The 17737-nt window shown below is 40.9% G+C and overlaps 1 protein-coding gene and 1 non-coding gene across 2 annotated transcripts in view; one reads left to right on the forward strand and one right to left on the reverse strand.

Annotated features, from left to right (window-relative positions):
• Positions 1-17737, reverse strand: part of ANKRD55 (ankyrin repeat domain 55) — a 403377-nt gene that overhangs the window by 257140 nt on the left and 128500 nt on the right. Inside the window, exons 3-6 of the mRNA XM_064596135.1 lie at positions 12519-12638; positions 11347-11426; positions 7518-7571; positions 3351-3447 (exon numbers count right to left, since the gene is read on the reverse strand). The gene's annotated coding sequence lies outside the window, so the exon portion shown is untranslated. The remainder of the gene's footprint in view (positions 1-3350; positions 3448-7517; positions 7572-11346; positions 11427-12518; positions 12639-17737) is intronic.
• Positions 16117-16218, forward strand: LOC123836629 (U6 spliceosomal RNA). The gene has a single exon (XR_006789012.2). It is a non-coding gene; the product is annotated as a U6 spliceosomal RNA (small nuclear RNA).

Below are 17737 nucleotides of genomic sequence, written 5' to 3' on the forward strand. Positions count from 1 at the left end.
TTTCACGAAGCTTTCCCTGATTCCTTTACTTGGCTTAGGTGCTCTCCTATCTACCCTATGCTCACCCCATCCTCCATATAAATCTTGCCAAAGCAATTGCCTTACTGCGGTGTAATGGTATGCCTGTTGGTTCTCCCAGAATTGGGGTATAAGGACCTTGCAAGGCTTCTTGATAATGAGAACTACATGTATTTTCATATTTGTGTCCCTAGGACCTAGCACAACATCTGGCCCACCGTAGATGTTCCCTAAATGATGATAATCATTTAGGTATCAGTCAGAAATGAGTGGCTGCAAGTGATAGAATAGTTGACTAGGAGTAGCTTGAAAAAATAATGAGTTATTTTCCACAGATAACAAGACTTCTGGAAGCAGGTGATTACTAGTGTTTATTAACAGTGTTCATAGATGCCATTGGGGGCCTTGGCTCTTTCTTTCTTCTTTCAGTCTATCCTCAACACAACAGCCAGAGTGATCTTGTTAGAATATAAGTCAGACCAGGGCACCTGGGTGGCTCAGTCGTTAAGCATCTGCCTTCGGCTCAGGTCATGATCCCAGGGTCCTGGGATCGAGTCCCACATCGGGCTCCCTGCTCAGCAGGAAGCCTGCTTCTCCCTCTCCCACTCCCCCTGCTTGTGTTCCTGCTCTCGCTATCTCTCTCTCTCTCTCTGTCAAATAAATAAATAAAATCTTTAAAAAAAAAAAGAATATAAGTCAGACCACATCACATCTCTATTCACAACCCTACAATGATTTGCTCAGAGGAACATCAAAACCCTTACGTTAGCATTTGAGGCCCTATCCAGTGTATGTCTGCTTTTCTTTTCTCTATAGTACTTATCACTATGTGACATACTATATCTTTCACTTATTATATAGTGTATATTATCTTTCTCTCCCATCACCACTAAAATGCAAACTTCAAGGAGGCAAATGATTTTATATGTTTTCTTCACTTCTGTATCTCTAGCAACTAAAATAGTTCCTGGCACATAGTGGACATTCAATAAATATTAGTTGAATAAATAAACGAATGGATCCTCAAGTAAAACCACAATGAGAAAGGAGAAATAACCAACACCACAGAAATACAAACAATTACAAGAGAGTATTATGAAAAACTATATGCCAACAAACTGGATAAATTCCTTGAAACATATAACCTCCCTGAACTGAAACAGGAAGAAACAGAAAATTTGAGCAGACTGATAACCAGCAATGAAACTGAATCAGTAATCAAAAAACCCCTGACAAACAAAAGTCCAGGACCAGATGACTTCACAGGCAAATTCTACCAAACATTTAAAGAATTATACCTGGTCTTCTCAAACTACTTCAAAGAACAAAAAAGGAAGGAAAACTTCCAAACTCATTCTGTGAGGCCGGCATTACCCTGATACCAAAACCAGATAAAAACACCACAAAAAGGGAGAACTATAGGCCAGTATTTCTGGACATAGATGCAAAAATCCTCAACAAAATACTAATAAACCAAAATCAACAATGCATTAAAAAAATCATTCACCATGATCAAGTGGGATTTATTCCTGGGTTGCAAGGGTAGTTTGATATTTACAAATCAATCAACGTGATACATCACATCAATAAAAGAAAGGATAAAAACTATATGATCATTTCAATAGATGCAGAAAAAGCATTTGACAAAGTACACCACCAATTCATGATAAAAACCCTCAACAAAGTAGGTTTAGAGGGAACATACCTCAACCAAATAAAGGCCATCTATGAAAAACTCACAGCTAACATTATCCTTAATGGGGAAAAACTGAAAGCTTTTCTCCTAAGGTCAGGAAAAAGGGATGTCCACTGTCACCACTTTTATTACTCTACTTAGTAGAGAAAGAAAAGTACTGGAAGTCTTAGCCACAGCAATCAGACAACAAAAAGAAATAAAAGGAATCCGAATCAATAAGGAAGAAGTAAAACTTTCATTATATATATATATAATGAAAGCCTGAAAGAGTCCACCAAATGACATACCCAATCAAAGGTTAGTATCCAAAATATATCAAGAACTGATACAACTCAACACCCAAAAAACAATCCAATAAAAAATGGGTAGAAGATGGACGCCTGGGTGGCTCAGTCAGTGAAGCCTTTGGCTCAGGTCATGATCCCAGGGTCCTGGAATCGAGTCCCACATCTGGCTCCTTGCTCAGGGGAGAGTCTGCTTCTCCTTCTGCCTGCCACAGCCCCTGCTTATGCTCTCTCTCTCTCTCTGACAAAAAAAAAAAAATCTTAAAGAAAAGAAATGATAGAAAATGGGTAGAAGACATAAACAGACATTTCTACAAAGAAGACATCTAGATGGACAATAGACATATGAAAAGATGCTCAACATCACTGTCAGGGAAATGCAAATCAAAACTACAGTGAGATATCACCTCACATCTGTCGGAATGGCTAAAATCAACAACACAAGAAACATAAGGTATTGGCGAGGATGTGGAGGAAAAGGAACCCTCATGCACTGTTGATGGGAATGCAAACTGGTACAGCCACTGTGGGAAACAGTATGGAGATTTCTTACAAAGTTAAAAATAGAATTATCCTATGATCCAGCAATCGCACTACTGGGTATTTACCCAAAGAATACAAAAACATGAATTCAAAGGAAAACATTCACCCCGATGTTTATAGCAGCATTATCTACAATAGCCAAGATACAGAAGCAATCTAAGCATCCATCGATAGGTGAATGAATAAAGAAGATGTGCTATAGGGGCTCCTGGGTGGTTCAGTCGTTAAGCGTCTGCCTTCAGCTCAGGTCATGATCCTAGGGTCCTGGGATCGAGCCCCGCATCAGGCTCCCTGCTCAGCAGGAAGCCTGCTTCTCCCTCTCTCACTCCCCCTGCTTGTGTTCCCTCTCTTGCTGTGTCAAATAAATAAAATCTTAAAAAAAAAAAAAAAAAAGATGTGGTATATAAGTACAATGGAATATTATTCAGCCATAAAGAAGAATGAAATCTTGCCATTTGTAATGACATGGATGGAGCTACAGAGTATAATGCTAAGTGAAATAAGTCAATCAAAGACAAATACCATATGATTTCACTCATATGTGGAATTTAAGAAACAAAACAAACAAGTAAAGGGAAAAAAAGAGAGCAAGACAAACCAAGAAACAGACTCTTCTAACTCTAGAACAAATACATGGTTACCAGAGGGGAGGTGAGTGGGGGAATGGGGTGAAATAGGTGAAGGGGATTAAGGAGGGCACTTGTTGTGATGAACACTGGGTGATGTATGGATTTGTTGAATCACTATGTTATACACCTGAAACTAATATTACATTATATATTAACGAACTGGAATTAAAATATACATACATAAATGGATCTTCCTGTTCACTTTGCTTGGAGTTTTGGCTTTGTCTTCCTCTTTGCTTCCTCTTTGGTTGTTGCTTTCCTGACATCATGCCGATGTCTAAGGCAGAAAGAAGAGGAGATGGGAAGAGTGGTGCCAAACACATGGGTCCCTTCTTAGCAGGAAAAAAACAAAACCTTTTTCAAAAGTCCCAGCCTGACTCCAGCTTACATCTCACTGGCTCAGGTTATGTCATAAGCTTCTGCCAGCAGTGAGAAAGGCTAGGAAAGCAAGGCAATGTTGCTTTCCTGAAGAAACCTGGGTTGGATACAGAATAAGTAACTAATGGGGTCTACTGTAAAACAGCCGAATGAAGACTCCAAGCCTTAGGAACAGAGTAGGAATGCACCACCTTCTCCATGAATCATCGCTGTATCTCATCCATTCTTTTCCCAGATGGCCTGCCTCTGGCCACTGGATTAACATGAAAGGGGCAGGCAGTCTGTGGTCAGAAGCCCAGGGAGTTCATCAGAGATATTAGTGTCTGATTCCTCGAAGCTGACCAGATAGCCAGCATATTACAGTGTTCAAATGATTGTGTCTCTCAGGCTCATAAGCATGCTTGGCCTGCTTATGGCATGCAGGCAAATAGCTTCTTCAGAGCCTCTGAACTTGGTCACCAATGACCAGCACTGTCTAGCCTCTGGGTCCTCATACTGTACACCGCTAAAGAAACTCTGGCAACAATTAAAGTGCCTAAGATGGGTCTAGTCACATAGAAATATTGATGCAATGTCCTCCAGGCTTGCTGTGTGATTTCCCTGGAAATAAGAGCCTTCTTCTGACCAGTGTACCTGTGCTGCTTACATCCTCCAGGAGGTAACTGAAACTCACTTGAACTAGGAGAGAACCGTGTGATGTTTTCTTGAATCTTGGGCCATGGTTCTCATGATATGTGTAGCAGAAGCCAGTCCAGGGAGAAAAGTCAAGTCAATAGAAGGTGCCAGGACCTTGAATGTTGAGGCCTGAAGCAAGGCATCATGATGAAAGTCCTTTCAGTTATTCCAGGTCTCACCGTGATTCCATCATGACACTTGTAACTTTGTTCTTCACTAGGTTAGGAGCCCCATGAGGACAGGGACTGTGCCCGTTATTTTTACCTCTAGCATGGTGGGTGCTCAACAAATGGGCACTGAATGAATGAATGACAGATTATCTGAAAACAGAGTATGACTGGAGGGTGGGAGGGAGTGGCTCGAGGGAATCCCATCTACACCGTAGGCTGCACAGCACTCCTCCACAGCCTCTGCATTAAAATCAAAAGATTATACCCAACTTCAAACTTACTTAGATTTTCTTTTCTACGTTTGCTGACCTAGCTCCTTAACTTCAAGATTTTTTGTCCATCGTTGCCATTGAAAAGAAAGGAAAAAAAAAATGCCAGATTGTCCACAGAATTTGAAAAGTTATCAGATAGTTCAATATCAAGGTAGGTCACTCACAGTACAAAAATTCCATTATTCTTTGATTCCTCCTTAGCTTTTTAATGTGAGAATATTCACCATTCAGGGGAAGAGCCTTGATACAAGTGAGACTGTTAGTATAATCCCTAAACATCTCTAATTAAACATGATTTCTTTTTAAAAGTAATTATAGTGTCTTCAGTAGCTAATCTTCCTCTCATTTAATTAAAATATCTGTCATTTTCTCAGATGTGACATCTGAGCACAGAGTCCCAAACCTTGCTAAAAGAGGAAAGGCAGGGGCGCCAGGGCGGTTCAGTCAGCTGAGCGGCTGGCTCTCAATTTTGGCTCAGGTCATGATCTCAGGGTTGTGAGACCAAGCCCTGAGTCAGGCTCTGCGCTCAGCAGGGAGTCTGCTTTAGATTCTCTCTCTCCCTCAGCCCCTCCCCCTTCTCTAAAATACATAAATAAATCTTTTTAAAAAATGAATAAATAAAAGAGGAAAGTCATTTTCCCTGTATCATGTCCTGGAGTATTTCCAGGGCTTGTAATGGTAGAAAAAAGATCCTCTCCTGTCTCTTATGTCAGCCAGTGGCATTCTGTCCAGACTGTTCCCATACACTCCCACTCAAACGAACTGCATTTAAAGAGAATACGTTCTTAACCTGAACACTCCATCTGATTTATAACATTTCTTTCCTGGCCCCCCAAAATAAGAAGCAAGCAAGCAAGCAAGCAAGCAAACCTATAATTATAATCCTTCACAATCATGACCATCCTTAGCCTTGGGAAGTTTGTCAGTGAGGTGGATGAAGAGAATTGCTTTTCAACTGTGCCGTGTTAGATATCCATGTGGCCATGGTCTCTGCTATTGCTTCTTTCTGCTGGAAGAGGTGCAGGAAAGACAAGGTGCGTATGAAGTAACTGTCTATATAGGACTGTCCTATGTGATGTGAGGCCATGATCTGGCTGCCTCTTACAGTACAGCTTTTCATTCCAGGATAGGCCATTGTGCTGGCTGTTTTGGATGCAGTTTGGCATGAGCACAGAAAGTCCATACAACCACCCACAACTTGATCTACTAGTTGTGAACGGAAACTTTTGAACACGTTCCACCAGCTGTACAATGGTACCATTTATTACTTTATTCTCAGGGGAAAACATTTGCTGTGTGAATAATACCAGGGACTTATGTAAGCCTCTTCATTTTCAGGGAGCTTTATGGGTGTCAGCAAATTCACACAACACCGTGGTAAGGTAGCAAGGCATTGTTATGCCTTCTTTACAGAGAGAGAAACCAGATCACAGCATCAGATTTTCCCAAGGCCACATGGACAATAAGGGGCATGGACTCATTTCCAGAGAGACCCAAACTCTTCTGCTAGAGATCACAATTTCCCACTTAGAGAAAGACTCCACAGGATTGTATCCTGGATCTAACACTTGAGGATAATTGCTCTGACTTTCAACAGTTCTAATACTGCCTCATTCTTTGGTTTTTTCCAGATGGATAAAAAGGGAAAGACAAGATGGGGTACCCATATAGGATAGTGTGGAGGTTTGTCATCTCTCATATACCTTGTCATTGAGGAATTGTCCAATCTATAATCACAGGATCACGGGGGGAGGTGCTGCATATCCATAAAGCTCCATGAAGTAAAACGGAAATTTTCTACAATATAGGTTGGATTTGTTGATTTCAGTTGTTACTTAGGAGATTGAGAAAGAGTCTTCCTTATCAGCTCTGGGAACATGCTAAATACCTCTGGAGTGGGTTGAATTGTAGCTTCCAAAAAAGTATGTACAAGTCCTAACCCTCATACCTGTGACTATGACCTTATTTGGCAAATGGGTCTTTGCAGGTGTAATTAAGGATCTCAAGATGAGATCATCCTGGATTTGGGGTGGGTCTAAATCCAATGACAGGTGTCCTCATAAGACAAAGTCAGAGAGAGATCTGAGATACAGACACACAGAGGAGAAGGCCATGTGAAGACAGAGGCAGAAACTGGAGTTATTCAGCTAAAAGCCAAGGGAATTTTAAGAGCTGTCAGCAGCCACCAGAAGCTAGGAGAAAGGCATGGAATGGATTCTCCCTTGGAGCCTACAGAAGAACCAACTCTGCCAACACCTTGATTTCAGGCTCTGGCCTCCAAAACCGTGAGAATAAATTTGTCTTTAAGCCACCTAGTTTGTGGTAATTTGTAATAGCAGCCCTAGGACACTAATACATCCTCTTCGCTTCTTCTCCCAATACTCAGAATCATATGAGTTTTAACTCAATTCAAAGCTAAAAGGTCGGGGTGCCTAGGTGGCTCAGTCAGTTAAGCGTCTGACTCTTGATTTCAGCTCAGGTCATGATCTCAGGGTCATGAGATCGAGCCCCATGTTGGGCTCTGCACTGGGCGTGGAGCCTGCTTAAGATTCCCTCTCTCCCTCTGCCCCTGCCCCATGCACACCCTTGCTGTCTCTCTCAAAAAGAAAAAGAAAAAAGCTAAGTACATACAATGACAAATCTTTTAATGTGTGTGTGCCAGTGGTAGAGGGTATTAAAATTCTAAAATGGTTGAAAATTACTCTCCTAGATAACCAATATTAGTGAATGAAGAATTGGATTATCTTGACTTACTCCACTGTGAAGGTAAAAGGGACAACATGAAGAGAAGAAAAATCAAGAACCAGTGGAATGAATTCAAATTTGATCACAAAGCACCATAGTTTTCATACCTTATCTTCTTCAGGCCACTGCCCCAAGGAACACAAAGCAAAGCACAGTGTAGCCTTTAAAAATAATAAGGTTATAATTATTATTAACTTAGTAAAAATTTATTACACAACTTCAACTATTACAGAAATTCATAATGTAGAAAATATCAACCTCCAATATGGTACACTTCCTCTAATTTTTTTCCTCTCTAAATATATGAACACTCTCTGTCTCTCTCCCCAACCTTTTAAGAACTGGAATGGAGAAAGGGTCTGCAGGATAGCCTGGTGTCTACTAGATTTTTGGCCTAATTTAGTTGGATTAAAGGAATGCCTGCTGAGTGGTCCTGAATATAAGTCCTATTTCTTGCAAACCTTGGGTCAGGCATAAAACTCTGAGTACACATATTTGATGTGAGATTACACTTTTGCTTAGAACATAGATATATTTTTTCTATTTTTCTATTTTTTTTTTCCTATTAAGGGCTAGATATATTTTTCCTATTAAGGGCTAGATAGTAAATATTTTAGGTTTTGTGGGCCATACGGTCTCTGTTGCAACTAATGTCTGCTAATAACAGTAGAAAATCAGTCATAAATGATATGCACATGAATGACCATGGCTGTTTTATTACTATTTTATTGCTGCATAGCAAATGACCACAAACTTAGTGGCTTAAAACAACACTCATTTAGTAATTCTAGTTCTATAGGTCAGAAGCATAGGTGGGCTTAGGGTCTGACAGGCCTGATAGGAAGGTGTTGGCCAGAAGGGCTCTCATCTGCAGGCCCTGGAGAAGAATTTGCTTCCATACTCACTCAGGGTATTAAAAGAATCCTGCTCCTTGGAGTTGTAAGACTGATATCCCAGCTTCCTTGCTGCATGTCAGTGGGGGCCATTCTCAGTCCTCAGAGGCCTCTCTGAGGTCTCTCATAGTCTGTTCATAATATGAATGTTGTTCTCTTCCAGACCAGCTGGAGGACATCTCTAACTTCCTCTTCTATTCCCAGCCAGGGAGAACTCTTTACTTTTAAAGGGCTCATATGATTAGTTCAGGCCCATCTGAGTAATTTCCCCAAAGACTAACCCAAAGTCAACTGATTGGTAACCTTAATTATACCTGCAAAAATCCCTCTTACCATACAATGTAACCTAATCACAGGAGTAAAACCTCATTATATTCAGTTTTTGCCTACACTCAAGGGGAGGAGATTATACAGGGGGGAACATCACTGGGGTCATTTTAGATTCTCCCTACCACGGCTGGGTTCTACTACAGCTTTATTTATAGACACTTAATTCTGAATTGAGTAAAATGTTCACATCTAACAAATATACTTTTTAATTCTTTTTCAACCATTTAAAAATGTACATACTATTCTAAGCTTGTAAGGTTGTACAAAAACAGGCAGAGGGCTGGATGTGGTACAGGACCTGTGGTCTGCTGACCCCTGGGTTAGAGGATCAGATAAACAAACCTTACAGGAACACCAAAAGAGTAATTTTCATAATATCCCACAAAGTGCCTTCTTCACAGTAGGTATTCAGTGAGGGCATGAATGAACAAATACTGGGTTCCAGAAAAGACTGAGGAAATAAAATGCACCCCAAAGCCCTGGTACAGAGTCCACTGCTGTGAGTAGAGTAAAAATAGTTTTACTTTTGAATATGAGACCAGGCATGACCTAGGGGAGGCCCAGGTGGCCCAGAGCTCAGACCAGAGCACCATTTTCCTTGGGCTCCAAAGAGAAAGCACTGTAATTACAAGGGTTATGTAACAGTTAAAGTCTACCCAGCACACTTTATCTTATCACTGGACTAAAAAGCCAAGCAAAACTCAGCAGTCTCTCTCTCAGATGCTGGACTTTGGATCAGAGGCTTGTCTGGCTGGGCAACAGTGCTATAGTCCAACTGAATGTCACTGCATTTCTTGGTAAATGAATAAGGTGGGAAAGGCTTCGACCATGTTGCAAGTCAAATGCATAGAAAATACAGGGCCAAAGAGAAAATTTAGCACTGCTGGGTGAGATCTCTTATCCAGTACTAAAGGACCCATCTCCAGCATCTTCTAAGTGGATATATTTCCTGGGATGATGGGAAAAATCAGAGTATTGGCTGAGACCACATCAGAGGAATAGTATTCACTCTGGAAAATCTGGGAGAGAGTGTTCCAGTCCATGAACTACCCAGAACCCCAGATTCACAGAATGTTAGGATAAGAAGGAATCCGAGGGACCACCTGCTTCAACTCTCATCTGCGGGAAGAAACCAAATCTTGAGACATTAAATTACTTTCCCAAATGTCCCAAGCTAGTTGGTAAGAGCTTAGGAAGAGCCTATTTATTGTGATTCCCAATAAAATACTATTTGTGCTCCATCTTCTCTTCTTCATTTGTCCCAGGTCCTCATATTTTTGTGCTGGTTAGCATTTTGGCCAGAATTGTGCCAGAAAGTATTGTTCCTTGCTGCTCCTCCCACTGTCACAGCACCTCCCTGGGCTGTTGTCACTTTTTACCTTGTATTTTACAACCCTAAAGAAGGTGCTCCCTGCCTAGATTTTCTTAGGTCATTCTTTCCTGGTTGCTATGTTACATAACACATCCAGGCTCCTGGTAAAGAATCAGAGCCTTGAGAGCAGCCTGGTTTGGTTTGGATAGAGTCTAGTTTAGGTCAGAGCAATCCTTGCATTAAATATCAATATCCAAAGAAGATGGGAAGAGGTTTCTAAAATATTTATTTGTATTTCTAATTTATGGCTCAGTTTTCCTTAAAATGAAGAGGTCTGATTGCTCTGTGCCACCCTAGCAATACCCTAAATCTTTGGAGAATATGCTTCTTGTTGGATCCCCTAGCAGTGAAGGACATCTTTCCTTGTCCAACCTGTCCCCAGTTTTTCAGGCCCCCTGGGGTTTCTCTCCCATTCCATGTACTTAGCCCCATCCCCAGGCCTCCTGTACATCAGCTTTGGAGACCATAATCTAGGAGCGTTAAGTGCTGAGCTCCCACCAGGGAACTCTCTGGACTGCAATTCTCTAAAACCCTTCTCTCTTGCAAGGCCTCAGCATGGCTCAGGCAGGATCTCTAAAGGTTTCTGTGCCAGTGGTGCCCATCCTCCTTTTCTGCTCCTTGGTATTCCTCGGTCCTGCTTGCTATCCTTCCATAGCATGAGAGGGAAGTCATAACCTTTCATCAGCACAGGGTCCTTCCAGCTCTCCACCAAAATTATGTCCAGTTGTCTGCACCTTTCTCATCATCAGCTATGAGGATGTGGAGATTTTTGTTATATTTGGTACTGCTCACTGGGCTTTCTCTTCCTCTCACTGTTAAAACTCACTTGTTAGATCTGCTTTGCTGTGATTCTGATACTGTCTCTTGTGTCACCACTCTTATCCAACTCACTCTTTTTGTCCCCCAGAGCCACTACTCATGAAGACCATGGACTAGCATGCCTGGGTAGGTTCAGAAGGCCCTGCACAATTGACATCATGAAGTCACCTACAGAGAGCTCCCTCTCTGCTAAGAGTTCCAGGAACCAACTCTGCTGTTTGCTTGCTCAGGTGGGGCCTCTGCCCCCACCCCCTACCCAGGGCACCGTCAGTGGGGATTAAGAAGCAGTCTCTGTACCCCCAGCTCTCCCCACATGCATCACAGATGTTTCTTGAGGAAAACTACTGCAGCCTCATGGCTGCCAGTCCTGAAGGTCCTAGGACCCCCATTCTGAGGCTCCTTGCTGGACTCACTGTCCTCAATCCTCTTTCTCTTTCCATTTTCCGAGGACAACTGCATTCATGCAATGAAAGCAATGCCTGTATTGTTGAAGCCATGGCTGTCTTCACACACAACACTGACCTTTCTCTTCTGGATCCTGTAACATGGGTCCTGAATATTTTGCTCCTATCTTAGCAGGAGAACTCCTGTCTCAGTTCATCCTACAGGAAAGATACAGGCATTTCCTGTTATTATTTTTGCCCAGAAGTGTTTGAACCTTTCAAAAAAAATCCTTTTCCTCTTTTATAAACAAAAATGCTATGCTCGACCACCCAGCAAAATCTTGACATGACCTTCCTAGGGGGATGAGACCCTGCCCCCATCAGGTGCTCCCTCAGAAGGCTCACTCACTGATGCCTATTCCCTCCAGCTAAGAGAATTTGTCAAACTTTGCTTTGTTTACTTATGTTACAGGAACAGAAGACTTATATTGATTCTCAAGTTATGAAATTCTACTATAATATGAAACACCTTTTTTTTTTTTCAAAGTATACATACATTTCCTTCTAGAAATGCTGATACACATCCATAGGAACTTTATCTATTTGAAAAACAATGCTATAAGATGTCAGGGTAACAAAGGGAAGGTGTGAAGGTCACACAAAGAACAATTCTGTGGGACCCAGAGAGAAAAAGAAAAGAGTCCCATCATGAAACTACCTTTTTGAAAACTTTTCTGGCCAAAGAGTGTTCTCAGAAATGGGTATATGTTCTGTCTCAACCTGCACACCAACCCAATAGGTTAGAAATAGCACATCTCTGCGTGTTATGCAATATACTGCCCAAATGAAAATAGTTTTCACCCCAACTCCAGAAAAGTCCTGCTTTATAAATTTCTTGTTTCTCATGCAATGTGTTCAATATGATGCTCTTCTATACCAGCTCATCAATTTTGTCAATTGCCATTAGTAGATCCTTGAGAAGCAATGCAAAGACCTCCAATCCACAGAGCCTGACTACAGGCATATGTATGAACTCAGAGCCCCCAGCTAGGAGCAAGGAAGGGCTATATGTGTGTATTTTGGGGGTGGGAAGTGGGACCTGGTAGAATCCCAGAGATCACAGGCTGCAGGGCTCTCTTTGAACATGATCATTTTTAAACTTTGCCTCTCCCTGAGCAATAATGAGGTCGGAGACGCAACATAATCCCAGGGTATGAACAGGCATGAGGCTTCAATTGCTCCAGCTAGCAGAGGTAAGAAAAGAATACCAATACGACAACTCCACAGACATATGGCACAAGGGATCATTACCCAGGCTGCTCAACTCTGCATGGTCTAATCTGCCTTGGCCCCATAAAGCACCAGTGTATAGTTTAACACAGCTGGACCCACTCTTCAGAAGCATGTTGCCGTGGCTAAGGTTGTGCTGACCTGAAAGAAAAGAAGAAAAAGAGATGGTATTAATGGCTCCCTTTCATGTCAACAGGATTTAATGAAAAAGGAACAGAGGGCTTAGTCGTTTTTTAATTCCCCCAAACCTTACCATGTATCCAGGATATTCTGGGTTCCATTTAGTATTTGATTTGAGTTTTAATTATTTTAGTAATAGACAAAGTAAAAGCTGAGTAAATCACATGCACTAAAATCCTGAAAACCTTTCCCAACCTAAAAACAGTCAGCAACTTTTCGCCTACATTTTACATGAGGAAAAACAAATGTTTCCATGAAGCGTCCCAAATTCTTAGACGAATCAGAGATAAGAAGCTCCCACCAGCAACTTCAGTGTCACTGGCCCAATTCAGCAGTTTGGGCTTTGGCAGCAGTCCCACTGACAGGACAGAGGACTCTTTGGGAAGACAGGCGATTTGAAATGCAAGTGTTATTTATAAATTATCTCCAGATGGTCCAGTTCCTACAATTCCTAAATTGCTCAGATTTTCAGAGTGGAAATTTTAATCATAGACATTTGAGGTTGATTTGGTTTAAGCTGGGGACAATTTTGAGAACTCAAATGACAAAAAGAAGGTGAATGAGTCTGTCCAGGACTGCTCAGGAGACTTGCCCTTGCTCACGGTGTCTTGGTTGATCAACACTTGCCTCCTGCTTTCCTCAGACTCCCAGAGCGGCCTTGCCCTTTGCACCTGGGAGGAACTGCTGAAAATATCCTCTAGGGAAGGAGCCAAACTGAATAGTTAATTTACTGTTAGAGTATATCTCGCCCCCCACAACCCAGCACAGGATAGGTATTAGAATTCCAGTGCTATCGGTTTCTCTCAAGTACTTCTCAGCATCAGGAGTTAGGTCTGATCTACACTTGGCCATCTCCATTGCTCTCTCCCCACACTTCCCTCCCTCCCCTTCCTCGTTTCATTCCTCCCTCTCTCAATCCCTTCTCTTTCCCTTCTCTCCCTTCCTTTCTCCCTTCTATCCTTCCATTGTTTTTTCCATTATTTCTTCCATTTATCCAACAATTGTTTATTAAGCACTTACTATGTGCCAGGCATGGGGCTGGGTGCTGATCAGAGGTCAAAACATACTTTCTTCAGATACCAGCAGACAAAAAAATAGGACCTGAGTCCTCCCTCATCATAGAGCTTTGTAGAATCACATCAATTCCAGCACATGAGAGTCCATGTACGCAAAAGAAAAAAACTTTACCATTTCTACTTCTACCAATGATGAATTCAAGATTCTGAGGAAAGATGATCTGCCCAAGATTATAAAATTACAAATGAAGTTGGGGAGGGGTGGGCAGCTTTCTTAGGCCTCCAGACACAGTGGCCATGATTCTTCTGTGTATATTTTTGGTTTAGCTGAGGAAAAAAGAAGAAACAGAGGGATGGCCATGTGTTATCAGGCCTATTCAATGGACCACAGTTGAAGGAATGGCTTTAAATCATAGTCAATGCTGGGCTCAAAGCAGACATTTAGACTTTAGAATAAGTGATCCAGAGGATCATTAAGAAGGGACGTTCATTATTTCTCAGGTTCATCTACTTGTAAGGATAAAATACATAAAAACTGGACAAGAACAGTTACCTAAAGAAAAAATGACTGAGATAGCAAGGAAATCATAGCAACATAGGTAATATAGGTATGTTATTCATTTGGAAGGCTAATTGCTGGCATCATACATGCTTGCATAACTGATTTACAAATTAATTCTCTAGGAAGAATAATACAGCGGTTATTCTAGCAATGATGATTGCCACAGATACAAGAATGCAATAATGAAGAAAGTAGGACAAAGAGAGGTAGCCCAGGGGCTTTCAAACTCTAGTACACATCAAAATTACCTAGAAGGCTTGTTGAGACATGCATCAATAAATAGGCTCACCCCAGAGTTTCTGATTTAGTAGGTGTGGGGTAGGGCCTGAGAATTTGCATTTCTAGTAAGTTCCCAGGTGGAAATTCATGCTGCCCCTCCATCTGGGAACAAAGTGATAATCCTGAGTTAGAGACCCACTTGGGGAAGAGCATGAAAGGGCATGGCATGATGAGCAAAGAGGGGTGCAAGAGGCACATGACTGAATGTAGTGGGTATCCAGTGTTGGGACTTTGAAAAAGGATGTGGATGAGGTCATAGAGAACTCTGAGAGCCAAGAAAGAGAAGGGAAGAGAAGGGAAGGCAAGGGAAGGGAAGGGAATAAGGGAAAGAAGAAGGAAGGAAGGAAGGAAGGAAGGAAGGAAGGAAGGAAGGAAGGAAGGAAGGAAGGAAGGAAGAAAGAAAGAAAGAAAGAAAGAAAGAAAGAAAGAAAGAAAGAAAGAAAGAAAGAAAGAAAGAAAGAAAAAAAGGAAGGAAGGAAGGAAGGAAGGAAAATTTTTTTAAAGCAAGAGAGAGACATTAAATGTTTTGATAAGAAGCATAGTAGATGTCACAACTTGTGTTTTGGAAAGATAACTAGTGACAGGTGAGGGGTTTGGGTCTCTTTGAAAGCAGAAAAATTTGGGCAGAATCTGTGGCTATTCTGTGTAATTTCTTGATACAGTAAACTGAGAGATAAATTAAGTGAAATGATACAAAATAGATGGAAATAATTTAAAAAAACAGTATTATAATCTAATGACATAATGTTATTGATTTATCATTAAAATATATTTTTAATTTAAGCAATATATACTTTTTATTAAGATTTTAGGAATTACAAAAAAGGAGAGGAAAAAAATTAGTCATCCATATTCCCACCACCTCCACACAACCTCTAGTAATTTTTTTTAAAGATTTATTTCTTTTTAAGTTTATTTATTTATTTTCTTAGTCATCTCTACACCCAACGTGGGGCTTGAACTCAAGACTCTAAGATCAAGAGTCACATGCTCTTCCAACTGAACGAGCCAGGTGCCCTAACCGATAGTGATTTTTTAGTGTATTATCTCTATTGTCTCTTCTTTTTTATGCCCAAGAGTATTTTGTTGTGTTGTGACCACAATACAGATAAAAGTTTTTCCTACCTTATTTTATACACATTATTTTCTTAAATCATTGTAAGCTTTTGCTAAACACAATTGCCAAACACATACGCTACAGCAGATACTGCTGTTTACCTGTCTAATAGTCCTATTCCAGATCTTCCCTGCTGGCTGAATCCAATATTTTTTGGCCTACACCTCCCTTATTTGACGTAAGCAAATCTTCATTAATATAGAACAGTCAAGGTAGTTCTCTCTTAACCAGTAACTGATGTAATAGCTTTCTTTCAGAAAGTGGCAATGTTTTTTACTTTGACAAAGTTCTCCGTGACTGTAGTAGTTTGAAAAATGGACCCCAGAGCTTTCAGATCCTAATCCCTGGACCTGTAAATGTCACCTTATTTGGAAAATGGGCCTTTCCAGATGTGATTAAGTTAAGGATCTTGCTGGATTATCTGGGTGGCCTTAACTGCCATCACCAGTTTCCTTATAAGAGAGAGGGTTTCCACAGCACACATGCCAAAAATGGAATACTATAGAGAAGATAGCATGATCCTGCACAAAAATGACAAGGATTTTTTGTGAAAAGTTCCACATTTAAAAGAGAGAGAGAACCAAAGGGAGGTTTCACACAGGCACACAAAGAAGGTGATATGAAAATAAAGCAGAGACATTTGAAGACTGGACTGAGGTGGCCACATGCCAAGGATTGCCAACAGCCCCCAGAAGGTGGAAGAGACAAGGAATGGATTTCCCCCTAGAACCTCCATAGGGACCACAGCCCTATCAATGCCTTAATTTTACTGATTTTGGACTTGTGGACTCCAGAACTGTGACAGAATAAATTTCCATTGTTTTGTATTACCGAGTTTGATGTCATAAGAGCTGCAGACAACTAACACAGTAACTTACTCCAAATAATTCTTGAAATGTTCTGTCCCAGTTCTGGTCAATAAGACATGGTCTATGAAATGGAAGGTTCTTCTTGGAAAGATTTTCTTGCTCTTAGAAAAAGAGATGTGGGGGGAGGGTAGTCTAATTTTTCTACTGGATGTTATTGCATCTACCTATAACATTAGAACTGTGGCAGCCATCTTGTGACCAGCCATCAGGTGAGCCTGAGAACAAGCCAATGAGCCAAAGGTGGGAGAGCAGAAAGATGGAAAAAACCTTGGGCCTTTGATGACATCATCAAACTGCTTTAATTAACCAGCCCTGGGACTTTCCTATTATGAGATTTCTTCTTATTCAAGATAATCTTCTTACGTGAGATTAATGTGATTTTTAGGCTATCTTTGGTTGGGTTTTTCCTTACTTTCAGCTGAAAGCAACATACCAGATGCATGCATCAAATGGATTACACCATAATTAAGAAACTGGCCAACTAGGGACCTGAAAACTACTGCCTGACTTTGTAAATAAAGTTTTATTGGAACACAGTCTCACTCACAGTCTGCTGTCGTTTTTTGCGCTACAATAATAAAACTGAGTAGTTGTGATGGAGATCGAACGGCCCACAAGCTTAAAATGATGCTATCAGGACCTATCAAAGAAAGTTTGCAAACTCTTGCCATTCTTGAACACATCCATTCCTTTATTGTTGCATATTGTTTTTCTAGTTTCTCTGAAAACTGTCTTCCTTACATACATTTAAAACCTGTCACTTGACCACATTGCTGCATACACACCAAGTGCTATACATGGACAAAGGGTTCAATAAGAAAATAAATAACACACTCATGGAAACAATTTACAATCATCTCCTACTTCATCTGTGATCTTACCAGAGTTGGCCAATGGTTATGATTAACATGTGAGACTGCATTTTCCACATATATATAAGTACAGGTGATTATAAAAACTAATTCAAAACTGTAGCCTAATCTAGAAGAAAAACAAGAAAAAAAAGCTTTTCTTTCCCCTTTTTAAGTTTAAATCAGCCAAACTAAACTTCCTCCAGGGCTGAATGATGTTGGTGGGATGTATATCACGGTGAATGTTATTACAGCTGAGAGAGAAGGGCCTGAGCAGTCTCCAGTAGGCCAGACTGAAGATCCCACTTTATGGTTGCAATTCTGAGCAGGGAGAAAGCTACTATTCAGTGACTAAGGCAGGACTCA

Source organism: Mirounga angustirostris, unplaced genomic scaffold, assembly GCF_029215605.1.
Source record: "Mirounga angustirostris isolate CCGP_5_RB_7025 unplaced genomic scaffold, mMirAng1.0.hap1 SCAF_7, whole genome shotgun sequence".
NCBI lineage: Eukaryota > Metazoa > Chordata > Mammalia > Carnivora > Phocidae > Mirounga > Mirounga angustirostris.